A 12,714-nucleotide genomic window follows, 5' to 3' on the forward strand; every position below is an offset into this window, starting at 1 on the left:
TTGCACCACTTTTGAGTTGGAGGTGAAAGGAAGCACTGGGATGATACCCATGTCTTCCCTGATTACACTTTTAACTAAAGAGAAACATAATGTCTCATCACACCTCCAACTCCCCAAAACCCACACCCCTGCTTACTAGCTGTGTGACAGTGAGCAAATCACCTGATTTTTTTAACCAATCCCTTAAATGAAATAAAAGGATGAGGATACTACCTACCTACCTCACTTGATTGCTGTAAAAATTAGATGATGTGTGAAAACTGTTCTGACATATAAATGGTGGTTGCCATTATTTCTGCTAATGATATGTAAATAAGATTACTGCACTGACTCCAACAGAAGACAGTGTGAGACACTACATTACACAACACGTAACAGAGAACATGCCTTTCATCACAGATATCGGACAACCAAAATTGATTTCACCCAGATACACTGTTTCCTTAACAACTAATTCTAAAACAAAATAAAACATCCAACAAGCAAATGGAACTCTCATACATTACTGGTGAAAGGCAAAATGGTATGGTACAGCCATTTTGGAAAACACTTTGACGGTTTCTTAAAAAGTTAAACATGAAATTACCATAAAACCCAGCAATCCCACTCCTAGGTATTTATCCAAGAGAAATAAAAACACATGTCCATAAAAGACCTATATGTAAATGTTTAGAGCTTTATTCATAATCATCAAAACAGGAAACAACCCACATGTCCAGTAACTGGTGAACAGACTAAAAAAACCATGGTACATCCATACAGTGGAATGCTACCCAGCAACAAAAAGGAACTACAGATACATACAACATGGAAGAATCTCAAAAGAATTACAATAAGTGAAAGACACCAGAGACAAAAGTTAGATACTTTATGGTTCCATTTATATGACATTATAAAAAAGGCAAAACTAGAGACAAAAACCTCCACGAAAACCCAGAGAGACAAAAACCAGTATAACAGTTGCCAGGGGCTGCTAAGTGAAGGGAAAGAGACATAAGGGAACTTTTGGGGACAATGGAAATAATCTATATCTTGATTGGTCTGGTGATTACAACTGCATATATTTGTGAAAACTCATAGAACTGTACCCTTAAAAAGAGTAAATTTTATTTTACGTAAATTGTATCTCAAAAAATCTGACTGAAAAAAAAAGGAAGAAACTATTCATACATCTGGGAAAAAAAGGAATACTTAATTATCACAATATTTACTCTCAATTTGGTTGAGCATTTGCTTAAAAACAAGACACTGCAGCTAAACCACCTAACAACTGTTGGGTTAAATCTCTCTGTGGGGGCCGGCCCCGTGGCTTAGCGGTTAAGTGCGCGCGCTCCGCTACTGGCGGCCCGGGTTCGGATCCCGGGCGCGCACTGACGCACTGCTTCTCTGGCCATGCTGAAGCCGGGTCCCACGTACAGCAACTAGAAAGATGTGCAGCTATAACATACAACTATCTACTGGGGCTTTGGGGGAAAAAATAAATAAATAAAATTATAAAAAAAAAAAAAAATCTCTCTGTGGAGGTTTTACCAGAGATGCCATGTTTCAGAGAAACCATTCCCTCTCTTCAATCAGAACTGGAGAAGTTTGTTGCTAACATCAAAAGGCTGGGTGCTTCTCTTTTCTAAGGAATTAGTATTATTTTGACAGTGCTCACTCCTGTAGTCAACATTACCTGACTTTCATTCATCACCTACTTTCTTCCTTCTCTTCTCCCCATACCAAAAAGGGCAACCTATAGTTCTCATCTACAAATATAATCGATTTGAAAAATGAGCACACCAAAATTCTTTCTTTTACGTTTCAAAGGCAAATCACTCAGTAGCAAATCACTCTGCCTTTTATACAAGAAAAAAACTAAAGTAATTCTTCACTATCTGCCAAAACCAACAAGACAGCAGCTGCAAATTACTAGGCCCAAATAAAATTTAAAAACTATTCACCCGGGTAAGGAAGACACTCCATGGCTGAGAGTCAATCAAATGCCCTTCCAAAAGGTGAAAAGAAATACTGAGATTTATTTGAACTTAAGAATTTCAGGGGCCGGCCCTGTGGCATAGCGGTTAAGTTCAGCACATTCCACTTCGGCAGCCTGGGTTCGTGGGTTCAGATTCCGGGGGCAGACCTACACCACTCATCAGCCACAGTGTGGCAGCGACCCACATATAAAGTAGAGGAAGACTGGCACAGATGTTAGCTCAGGGCTAATCTTCCTTAGCAAAAAAATAAATAAATAAATTTTTAAAAATTTTCTTTCAAGTTATTCTAAAGTTCTACCAAGACAGAAGCACCAAGAAAAAAAAGAAATCATACAAAATGAATATTTTTTTCACCTGTGTCTGGCTTTAAATGATAAAGTTGTTCCTAAAAGTACATATCAAATTTCTGTAAGCTGAACTGCATTCTAAATGATTAAGGAGCCACCTCAAAGTAACTTTTAAACACAATATATTGACCACATACCCTCAGACTGAAGGCAAAAAACACCAACCTATAAACAGGTTTACCAACTGAACTCCAGTTGATAGGTGTTTCACAGTAACATGGGTTAGCAATTCTGGAGCTATTTTCTGTATATTCTAGGATTGGGCAAATAAGTAAATATATTATGGATTAAGTGAGTTAGGCTTACAATCCCTCTGTAAGAGAAGGGACTTACAAATACAGAAAGGAGAAAGGCTAACGATTATCTTCGTGGTACTGGAGGTATTAGTATGAACTCATGGTTTTTATAATACATAGATAAAAACCGAAATAAATTTTGATGTATATTTGTGTGTGTGTGTATATGTATATTATGTTTGTATATACATACATTTCCTAGCTCTGTCCATTAAGAGGATCTAGAAGCAACGACATCCCATAGTAATGAGCACACATAGTGCCCAAATCCTGATTTACCAATAATTTTCTCCACTAATAGGAATTAGGAGAGAAATATCTTTGTGTGTGTGTGTGTGTGTGCGTGTGAGGAAGACTGGCCCTGAGCTAACATCTGTGCCAATCTTCCTCTACTTTGTATGTGGGACACTGCCACAGCTTGGCTTGATGGGCAGTGTGTAGGTCCGCACCCGGGATCCAAACCCGTGAACACCAGGCCACCGAAGTGGAGCATGTGACTTAACCACTACACCACTGGGCCAGCCCCAGACAGAGAGAAATATCTTGGAGAAATGGCTGATTCTAAGGCTCAGGTAGGAAGAGGAAATAAACCTGGAATATCTTTTTGTGCCAGAAAGTAAGGAAGTGGTTCAAGAATACTGGGAACTTGTCAAAAGGACACAAGAGCAAGCTTGAAGGGGTTCCCACTGGCCAAATCCGAGACAATGTGAACACCACAATAAACAATGATAGTAACAGATTATAACCTACTAAATAACATAAGAATCCATATTCATATATATAAATAAATAAGGGTAAGAAAATGCTCTGCAGTAGAATATTAACTAATAAGTGAAGAAGAACTGATAAGAAATAGAAAATCAGGGGCCAGCCCCGTGGCTTAGCAGTTTGGTGTGCGCGCTCCACTGCTGGCGGCCCAGGGTTCAGATCCTGGGTGCGCACCGACGTACCACTTCTCCGGCCATGCTGAGCCCGCGTCCCATATGCAGCAGCTGGAAGGATGTGCTACTATGACATACAACTATTTGCTGGGGCTTTGGGGAAAAAAAAAAAAGGAGGAGGGTTGGCAATAGATGTTAGCTCAGAGCCGGTCTTCCTCAGCAAAAAGAGGAGGATTAGCATGGATGTTAGCTCAGGGCTGATCTTCCTCACAAAAAACAAACAAACAAAAAAGAAATAGAAAATCACAGTACAACCATCATAGTAACTGACTCAGGCAAATATCAACAGACGGCTAAAATTAGCTGGTAAAAGTTTGATGAAAACAAGATATTTACACGAACTCAGTATCTCCCCATCAGATTCTTACTAAATAAAAAGGAAAAAATATTAACTCTAAAGTGGAGAAATTTGGCAGATATCACCTTAAACAAGTGATCAAAGTTAACAACATCAGTTCTGGAACAAATGGACATCATATGTCTCTTGATATGATGCACTGTGAAGGGCACAACATCACTTTGTGATATTCCTGTCAAAATGCGTGATCTGAAATCTATTCAAAAGGAAAATAAATTCAAAGTGAGGGACATTCTGCAAAATAAATGGCCTATACCATTAAAAAAGTCAAGGTCATGAAAAATAAGACTGAAGGATTCGTCCAAATTGAAGGAGACTAGAGACAGAACAACTCAATACACCACATGATCTTGGATCAGATCCTAAACTAGAAAAAAAAATTTTTTTCCTATAAAGAACATTATTGGAACAAATGGCAAAATTTGAATAAGATCTATTGAATAAGGCATATTAGATAATAATATTGCATCAAGGCTGTACTTCCTGATTTTAATAAGTATACTGTGGATACATAAAAGAATGTCCTAGTTTATTGGAAATCTACATTAAGTAATTTAGGGTAAAGAGCTGTCCTCTGTAACTTACTCTAAAATAATTCAGAAAAATAATATGCATATATACAAAGAAAAAGAATATAGACAGGGCCAGCCCCTGGCTCAGCGGTTAAGTACGCACGCACCGCTGCTGGCGGCCCGGGTTCGGATCGGATCCCAGGCGCGCACTGACGCACCGCTTCTCCGGCCATGCTGAGGCTGCGTCCCACATACAGCAACTAGAAGGATGTGCAGCTATGACATACAACTATCTACTGGGGCTTTGGGGGAAAAAATAAATAAATACAATTAAAAAAAAACACAAAGAATATAGACAATATAGTAAAATGCTGACATTTGGGGAATCAAGGAAAACGGCATACAGGAATTTTAATACTACTCTTGCAACTTTTTTGTAAGTTTGAAATTACATCAAAATACAAAGTTTATAAAAAAATACAAAGGAGTAGAAAAAGTGTTTTTTTATAATGCAGATCACCATCTTTGAATATGTTTTTGTTTTTCTAGAGCAGCTTATAGTATCAGGTAATATATTTAAGAAGAGATAATAGTAGGGGGCCAGCCCTGTGGCGTAGCGGTTAAGTGCGCGCACTCCGCTGCTGGCGGCCCTGGTGCACACTGACGCACCGCTTGTCAGGCCATGCTGTGGCGGTGTCCCACATAAAGTGGAGAAAGATGGGCACAGATGTTAGCTCAGGGCCAGTCTTCCTCAGCAAAAAGAGGAGGACTGACATGGATGTTAGCTCAGGGCTGATCTTCCTCATGAAAAAAAAAAAAAGAAGAGATAACAGTAGTTTAAACAACTTAGCCAGACGAACCCACACCAACCCACCAAGGGAAAATTAAGGGAGAGTTTACAAAAACTGGAGCTGCTGAGTTATAAGCAGCTCTAGGCAGCTGGAGAATGAATGCTAGAGGAGCTAAGACTATCATCTCTGCTTCCCCTACTTCTCCCTCACCACTCAGAACTTCCCTCGCTCCTGAACCACCTCTACCTTTAATCTCAGCCATGAAGAGGACTTGCCTTCTGCCTGCCTCCTCCCCACAAGGTTGGCCCCACTTCTCCAGAGGGAAACAAAATCAACGACACAATCACTTTCTCCATATTAAGGACAAAAAGAACCCTGCACATTTTTGGTGGAGAAAAATGTCACTAATATTTTAGCTTTTATTGAGGTGGGGAAAAAGAAGATGGGTGGTGGAAACGAGACAGTAAACTAGCTAAAAACTACATGTGAATTAGAGGAAGCCATTGAGTATGATTAGTGTAGCTCTAGGGATACAAGGTAAAAATGAATAAATCTGTGCTGTTTGAATGTCTGTTCTCATGTGGCTTCAAAAAATTAAAAGCAGGCAGGACCTCTGCATGGAGATGGCTAAGTTAACAAAGGAATAAGGGAAACATTTGTAAGAGAGGAAAAGGTCAAAGTAGTGTGTCAAGGGAGCTGTGCTATGCCTGGTATTAACATTTCACTTGAGCTGCTGGAGAGGTTAGATTACATATTTGTCGCCATCAGCTAACTTAATTGAAGGGTCTAGCGAACTCCAAAGCTATAAATGCAGACAGAAAGATATCGAACTCTGAGTTATTCTGAATTTTACTTTGATTTCTGCATTTAATTATAGCAATACAAAATAGAGGGGGGAATCAAATCTTAAAGAGTCACATTCCAAAGTAAAGGTTCACTGCATAGTCCATGTACTATATTTGATGATCTGTATTTGACAGCTCCTCTCGGGGCCATGCAAAATAGGCATGGACATTTCTTGGGCTTTTGATGTTCACTGCCATCATCTGCTTCACTGCTAAGATCAGGAAACATATGGGATGAATTGGTAAAGGCTGGGGAGGGTTTCTGTTGCTTGTCTTTTTTTTTTTAAATTCATCTCTCAGGCCAATTTAGGATACCTCTGAACAAGACCAAGACCTAGTACAGCAGTCTTTAAATCATATCCCAATTCCTAGGACATTTTTAAATAAGAAAAGATGTTAGAGAAAGAAAGGTTGTTGAAGAAAGATGATGGGAAATGAAGTAACTTCGGGGAGCTCTGGGATCCTCTGGAACACATGTCTAAAAACCTCTAGTCTAGTTAGTAAAAAGGAGCCATGTGACAGTAAAAAATAGTGGGTTTTGGACTCAGATCTCAATGTATAATAAGTGAACTCAACACCAGGTCTGAACTAAGTTTAGTGCATCTGCTACTTATATTAACTGTGTGACCTTGAACAATTTATTTAACTTCTCTGAGCCATATTTCCTCATCTGTAAAACAGAGATACTAACTCCCTCCCAAGGTTGTTCTAAGAATTACATGAGATGACACATGTGAAAAGCACTCAGCAGAAAATCTAGCAAAGACTTTTTTTTTAAAGAATTCAGAACTGGACTTAAAAGCCAGATTCAGTTGACATATCTGCAATGGACTCATTTCACAAGTTTAATTTATGGTACCCCAGCCCCTATAATTTCAGATAGCCTCAAGGCCTTCAAGGGGCCAGAGACAGAAACCAGAGACAGAAGCAAAAAGCTACTTAACCAGCCATAATAAAACCCAGAGACAGGCTCCGTCACGTGTACATACACTAGCTCATATTGCACACGGGTGAGTAGAGCGCTAGTGAGGCCCCTCTTCTTGCTATCTTACCGAAGGAGAAACAATAACTGGGGGGGAGAGATTCTCCCTCATTAGCCTTCAAACTTGCAGGGATTTGAAGTAAATCCTTACAATTGAGTGATCACTTTCTATGAGATTCAAAACAATACTCTAAAACTAAGGAATGAGGAAAAAACTGGCAGGTGAGAAATCTTACTTCCCCACCTCTTTCCTACTTTTCCCTTGCTCTGGAAGAGGTATGAACTTAGTGAATTAACTCATCTTGATCCTAGCGCTGCATTCATTCATTGTACACTATCATTTAAATGATCTTTCCTGCCTGAAAGCATTCATTAAATTCAAATAACTGATCATAATCTAGATTTGCACACCCTACACAACAGGCTTAATACTCAAGAACAAGTTTAAAGTCAATCTCTCTGCTTATTTTTAGAATCTATCCGTATGTAGGAAAACTAACCGGTTCCAAACCAGCATAAATGTATTCAAAAGGCAAAGATGAAGACAAAAATCATTACAAGTGTCTAAGACATGATTCAATTTACTAAGTCCCAACTCTCAAAACAACCAAAGTCAACAACCCTCAAAACAACTGAAATCAAAGGTTAACTTTGTTCCTAATAGGAAAACTTATACTCAGTTCTACACTAAGACTGACTGAAATGTCAATTCTAAATTAATACGCAGATAGCAGGTGATGAAGTAATTAAGTTTTTGCAGCCTTATCACTCTCAAAGCCTTCAGCTCACTTCACTCAACCCTGCCATGGGGTAGAGGTGGGGGGTGAAGTGGAGGGTGTATAGAACGTGAGGCAACAAAGGCTGCCTCGCCCAAAAAGGGAAGAAACAGCCAGGCAAAGTTCTGTAGTGCAGTAATGTTTAGTTATCCATAAGCACTGTTTTCCTCCCCTTATAAATGCTGTATTTTGATAGGCTAAATGACCTTTCAAAATGTACGAACTTCACAACGACACAGAGCAGAGGAGCGAGGGTTTAATTTTCCCATTCACTGATGGCTGACTTTTTTTTTTTTTTGCTGAGGAAGATTAGCCCTGAGCTAACACCTGTGCCAATCTTCCACTATTTTGCATGGGGGCTGCTGCCACAGCATGGCTGATGAGTAATGTAAGTCCATGCCAGGATCCAAACCCACAAACCTGGGCCATGGAAGTGGAGCACACCGAACCACTAGGCCACAGGGCCGGCTCCAGGTAGCCAACTCTTTTAAATAACAGCTACCTTAATGTTAAGAGCTCAGGCTCTGCAGTCAGAAAGATCTAGATTTTAATCTGAGCTTGGTCATTTATTAGCTCTATGACATCTGACTCAATTTCCTAATTTGTAAAATGAAGCTATATACCTACCTAAAAGAATGTAGGATTAAGAGGCAAAAGGTGAGTATAATGCTTGATATGGTATCCGGCCCAAAATAAACATTCAATATTAGTCACTATTATTAAGCAGGAATTATCCCCATTTATAGACTAAATAAACAAACAACTGAATCTCAGAGGCTGACTAAACTGCCATAGAACTAGACCTCAAACTCAAAGCCAGCATCCAAATTCTGCTTTTTCCATTATGCCAAACAACCTGCCTCATCTATCTCTCTGCCTTTTTAAAAAGGCTACTAACTGCAATTTAATTTGTCTTGATTGTGTGGTCACAGATTACGGTGCTTTTAATCTTACTCCATTTTTTTTCTTATCCAATAGTTTGGAGGAAAAAAATGACTAACTACATCAATGTGGCATAGTAGGTAAGGACCACAGGAAAGGATGAGACTTGTCTCTCATTGGCAGTATGCTTACCTGGAGTAGCCCCTCTCCTCTCCTTCTGATCTGTTGCTTTTAAATCTGCTATGAGCTGGGCTCAGAGTACCATTGTTTGAAGTATATGCAGAATATGAGTAAGCTTTGAGTGCAAGTTTGAGGAGTTATCCCATTAACAAGGTATACAAGCTTCAATCACAGCCATGGGCCCAGCAGGAAAAGACAGCATACTCCAGTAAGCATAATTCAAAGAAAGTTTAATAAGGGGACTATAAAGAAAGGTGTGGGCAGGATGTAAGATAATCACAAGGGATAACTGTAGTTCCCTGGGACTAGTAAGAGTACCTCTAAGCCCAAGGAACAAAGGGAATAAAAGCTTTCCAAACCTAGAAGGAGCGAGTCATGTAGAGAGAACCACCTTTAGAGGAACAGCAATCTTCAATCAAGGGACATAGCAAGCCGGAGGCAACACCCATAGGAAATTAAATTCTGCAACCTCAGAGGGAAAGGAAGCCCACTGATGCAGTCTATTGGCAGAGAACAGGGTGGGAAAGGATGGAGTGTGCATCTAGAGGAGCAAATGTAAGGCACCTAGTTCAACCTGAGAGAAGTCTTTCTGGTGCACTTTCACATCTCTACTTTCAACCTACTGGGTAAACTGCCAGATAAGGAAAGCGTTACTGAACATGACAATTCTCACCCCTTTTGAATAGTAATGCACAGGGCCTATCTACCATAAAATATCTGTAAGTGAGTTTTTCACTAGTAAGTATGATCATTTACCATTCCACTTGTAACTTCAGAATTCTTTGATGGTCCAATGATTTATACACCTTTCCCCCACACTTACAGATTTTCTACTTACCTTGCTAGGCAAAATAAAATCACAAAAATGCAGATATTGTCATAACCCTCAAGGAGCTTATATATATTTTTTTTTTTATAATTTATTTATTTTTTTCCCCCAACTATCTTTTGCCCAGTAGATGTATGTCATAGCTGCACATCCTTCTAGCTGCTGTATGTGGGACGCAGCCTCAGCATGGCCGGAGAAGCGGTGCGTCGGTACGCGCCCTGGGTTCCGAACCCGGGCCGCCAGCAGCAGAGCGCGCCCACTTAACCACTAAGCCACGGGGCCGGCCCAAGGAGCTTATATTTAGTAGTTTATATTCTTTGATAACTTAGAAGGCAAAATGAGGTAAGTACCAGCAGAGAGGAAAGGGCTGTGGTGCAGCGAAAAGTTCTGGAATAGGCTTCCTTGACATCTGGCCCCTGCCAGGCAGAACTCTAGCCAGAGCTCACTGTTATCCTATTAATAAGGTTTACAAGCTTCAATCAGGTTCCCTGCAGGTCCAGATCTGGAGAACTATTCACCAAGCTCTCAACAGCCTCCAAGTTTCCACTCTATACCTCTGGCCAATAAGGCCCACCCCTCCTCCTCTTGGAAAAAGCCCCTCTCCTTCTTAAGCCTGGTTCAAATGTCACCTCCTTACCTGAACTTTACTTGGACCCTCAAAAAACAATTAGTTAACCCTCCTCTGCATTCCCAAAAGCCTTTGCTTTGAGCACTTATAGCACTTGATCATTGTCCATGTACCTGTGCAGAGCCCCTACTAGGCTGTGAGACCACCATCTCTGTATCCTCAGCCACTAACGATACCCAAAACAGAGTGTGTCAAGCACAGTATAAATACTTTATATAGGGGCCGGCCCCATGGCTTAACGGTTAAGTGCGTGCGCTCCGCTGCTGGCCGCCCAGGTGCGGATCCCGGGTGCGCACCGATGCACCGCTTCTCTGGCCATGCTGAGGCCGCGGCCCACATACAGCAACTAGAAGGATGTGCAACTATGACATACAACTATCTACTGGGGCTTTGGGGGAAAAATAAATAAATAAATAAAATTTTAAAAAAATACTTTATATATATTAACATAGACATTATATTAACATACACACATTATCAATCATCACAATAAAACTGCAAATAAGGTAGGAACTCTCATCACCTCAATTTTACAGATGATGTAAATAAAGTTCACAGAAAGGCTAAGTAACATGCCCAAAGTCTCAAAGCTAGTAAGGATGGACCCCAAGATTTCAACCTAGGCACAACTCCAGAAGGGAATTTCAACAGACCTAATGGGTTGAGGGGAAGGTCCCACTACAAGACCAATGGTCTCTACCCCAGGGGCACAGGTATTATTCACACACTAGGATGTGGAAAGACAATATTGGAACTTCTACTTATATTTGCTTTAGCTCATCCTTTTGTAAAATGTCTATTTTTGTACGTTATAAAATGTACATAATACATACTGACAGAAAAAACACTAAAAACTTTTGAGGCCACTGCTCTAGAGACGACTTCCCCCAGGGACTCTGAGCTCCTACATTCTCTCTGTCCAGCCCTTCAGTTAAAAACATTAGCCAATCCAGACTATGGGTAGGCTTCTAGAGGCAAGAGTCTGCTCTTATTCATCTTTGTACCCCTACATCAGCACAGAGCCGGGTGCTTAGCCGATGGTCAATGTTGAATCTGACTGTATCATGAGAACCTCACTGAAAAAATCCTCAATATTTTAATGCAACTTACTATATGCTTCCAGATTAAAAGAAAAAGCACACTAAACACACTGCTTAGGAATGTAATACAGATTTCTCTTAGGAACACTAAAAAAATTTTAAATAAACAAAACTTAGTTACATAATAGCACCAAAAAATTGCACTTTGGTGCAGATTTTAAACTGAAAACTGCATAAAAAAGATTTGGACATTAAAAAAAAATTTAGGTCTGGCCCCGTGGCTTAGCGGTTAAGTGCGCACACTCCGCTACTGGCGGCCCAGGTTCAGATCCCGGGCGCACACCGTCACACGGCTTCTCCGGCCACGCTGAGGCGGCGTCCCACATGCAGCAACTAGAAGGATGTGCAACTACGACATACAACTAACTTCCGGGGCTTTGGGGGGAAAAAAAAAAAAGGAGGAGGACTGGCAATAGATGTTAGCTCAGAGCCGGTCTTTCTCAACAAAAAGAGGAGGATTAGCACGGATGTTAGCTCAGGGCTGATCTTCCTCACAAAAAAAAAAAATAATAAGTTCAGATATCAGGTCCTTTCCCTTCACTGACATGGTGCACCTTTGTCAGACCTAAAGGGTTAGCTCTGTCTGCCTCTCTTTAGTTAAAAGCTCCAAGAGTAACAAATCAAACCATTAAAAGCAGCAACTGCAGAGGTGACTACGAAAATGCATTAGCTGGATGCCATCTACTTTGCATTTCTTCAACCCAACATTTAATCAGGTCAAACAAAGAAGAGAGGCCGTGTAGAGCCTCCCTTTATGTGCTGAAGATTACCGGCTCTGAGGCCAGATTGCAGGGTTCCTTCTGTTCCTCAGCTGCATCCTCTGCAAAATGGGCACACTCAAATATTTAACTCTTATTTACGTTGTCACCAGGATTAAACGAGAGAAAACATGCAAAATGGATTTATTTGTTTCCTCATTTACCATCCCCTTCCCCCCTCCCCTCAACCAAACTCAAAACTCGAGTTTGGTCTAATTTGCTGCTATATTCCCAAGGCCAAGAATGGTGCTTTTACTTAATAGACGATTTAATAAATATTAAATGAATAAAATGCAAAATGCCATCTGCTCAAAAAATGTTGGCTATTATTACTATTGTAACCAGACACAATTAAAATTTTACTGTTGTTATTAAGAGACCCCCACCCCTCCCCTAAGGATCTCACTATTCTAAGAGGAATACTAGATAAAAGCTGGAATAGAGAAATGGAGGTAAGAAAAACAATTGGATCATAAAGCAGGACTAACCGAAGACAAAATCTCAAATACA

At 40.3% G+C, this 12,714-nt stretch overlaps 1 protein-coding gene across 9 annotated transcripts in view; it reads right to left on the reverse strand.

Moving 5' to 3' along the window:
- CBFA2T2 (CBFA2/RUNX1 partner transcriptional co-repressor 2) overlaps nt 1-12,714 on the reverse strand; it is a 166,136-nt gene that overhangs the window by 136,638 nt on the left and 16,784 nt on the right. The window lies entirely within an intron of this gene.

This window comes from Diceros bicornis, chromosome 19 (genome assembly GCF_020826845.1).
Source record: "Diceros bicornis minor isolate mBicDic1 chromosome 19, mDicBic1.mat.cur, whole genome shotgun sequence".
Classification (NCBI taxonomy): Eukaryota; Metazoa; Chordata; class Mammalia; order Perissodactyla; family Rhinocerotidae; genus Diceros; species Diceros bicornis.